The sequence below is a fragment of the Mustelus asterias genome, chromosome 18, assembly GCF_964213995.1.
Source record: "Mustelus asterias chromosome 18, sMusAst1.hap1.1, whole genome shotgun sequence".
In the NCBI taxonomy this organism is placed as follows: Eukaryota; Metazoa; Chordata; class Chondrichthyes; order Carcharhiniformes; family Triakidae; genus Mustelus; species Mustelus asterias.
The window spans coordinates 24,985,070-24,987,429 of NC_135818.1; positions in this window are offsets into that span (position 1 = coordinate 24,985,070).

The window sequence follows — 2,360 nt, forward strand, 5'->3', positions numbered from 1 at the left end:
AGATCAGAGGAAATGGTAGATGTGAGAGGTTGGTAGATCTGAAGGATAGATCAAATTGATGGGAAGGATAGATTTGGGGAAAGGATAGATTAGAGGATTGGGGCAGATACTTGAATACTTAACTCATTGAAGGGGAAAATTTTGCAGGGTTATGGGGGAAGAGCAGGGGAGTGGAACTAATTGGACAGCTATTTCAAAGAGCCAACACAGCAAGGTGGGGAGAATGGCCGCCCTCTGATTGTATCATTCTTTGATTCTCTTTATGGTAAGTTCATACTGGAAAATTGCCATCTCCTTGTCCTGACATGTCTTGCTCCCCCTCCCCCCACTCTCTTGTAGTCAGAGATCTTGATGGTATCTTGAGGTAGATGTTATTTACTGTACTGTATATAAATATCGATCTGTAGCTGCGATATGAGCTAGGGTTCAGTAGTGTAGTGTATGTAAACATTTGGCTTTGTGTGGACTGTTCACACAAGGTGCCCAGGGATCTATCTGAAATAGTTTCCCTTTGATAACGCACTGCTCAACCCTGATTACATCCCACATAGGCTGGAGTTCTCTTCCAGCTCTCCTTCCCTGCTGAGACTTATTTTACCATCTGTGGCTCATGTTTTCAATGGGACATCTCAGTTGTTGTTAAGCCACCAGCTCTGGGCCCTGAGGTTAACTCCTTTGCTTCTGGTGTTAGCTATGGTTTTCTCTGAGTCAGAGGATGATGGATTCAAGTACCACCCTGATGCGCTATCAATAAGGCGAAAGACTACCGATATGCCAATATAAGTGTAGGCTTTTATTCACAATAGAATCAGGAGCAGATCCCAACAAATAACTGACCTGGACTGAACAAGGGGGAGGAGACAGCCACCTTTATACTAGGAGCTGAGGGGAGGACCCAAACTGGAAGGGGATGTGTCCAGGTATGACAAGCACACACAACGGTGGTCCATATAGGACAAAGGCACAACTGAGGTCCACCACACACCCCAGGGACTCGAGCACATAGTCTAAGCTGACATTTCAGTGCTGAGGAAGTACTCATCTGTCAGAGATGCCAGCTGGAATTCTCTGGTCTCACACACCCTTCCACCACTGCCAGCGAGAACGGAGTATTGCATGTAGTTTTGGTGTCCTTATCTGAGGAATGATGTCCTTGTATCCATCTGTATTTGTATCTATATTCATCTAGACAGCACACCCCAGGTCTCATGAGACTTTACCTTTTGTACCAGTCTGCCATGAGGGATCTTGTCAAATGCCTTACTAAAGTCTGTGTAGACGATATCCACTGCTTTTCCCTCATCAATCATTCATGCCACCTCTTCAAAAAACTACATCAAGTTGGTGAGACATGATCTTTCTCGCACCAAACCATGCTGCCTATCACTAACAAGTCAATTTGCTTCCAAATGTGAATAAATGCTGTCTCTCAGTCTCTTCTCCAACAGCTTCCCCAACATCAAGCTCACTGGCCTGTATTTACCTGGATCATCTCTGCTTCCCAGTGGGAGCCCAACTGGGATCACTGCTGTGTGCTCCGCAAATTAGCACTGCAGAGGGGAGACCACCTGGAACAGGAGGAGGGGGGTGAGCATCATATCTCCTCGAATGAGGATGTTGTCATCTCTGTTTCCCTGTGGGAGGACTCACTTATGTGAGATGGTTGTGGGGGGGGGAAGAATGGACGTGGGAGTTGAGGATATCGCCATTGACTGTTTGGGTGAGTGGTAGAGTCCAATGCCAGTGATACTCAGGTGGGTGGGGAGGGGGTGTGCTGGCATTGACTATTTGGGGGAGGGGGTAAGGGCTCCAAGGTTGGCGATGCTCGGGAGGGAGAATGGGGGAGGGCAACATTGACTGTTTGGGGGAGGGGGGAAGCGGTCCAATGCCAGCGATGCTTGGTGGGGGGGGAGGGGCGGGTCATGCTCAGGTCAGTGCTTAGGCTTTATTGCTGTGTTTGGGCCCCACTCCTCAACATGTCAGCATGAAATGCAGACAAAGCAGCTGAGCAGCCCAGACCAAACTCGCGGCCCCGAATCCTCCAGACACCAGCAGCTCCAAGGGAGATTTCTCAGACCCCATCATTGAAGATGTGTCACAGTTGTCATCTCACCCAGCACCAGCGCAAATACTCACATCTTGGTGGGTTCACCAAGTAGGCAGACTTTTGGGTCACTCATTAGTGAGCACCTCACCTGAAGGTCCTCAGCAGGCAGAGGCAGGAACATTCCAGGAAACCGGCACTCGGAGAAATACTAGAGGCCAGGACTCTGCTAGGCCTCTGGCCGAGCACGAGTGGTAAGCCACTACAGTAACTGATTTCCTTAGTAAGTGTAGAAAACTATGTGCCAAAGAAGCAA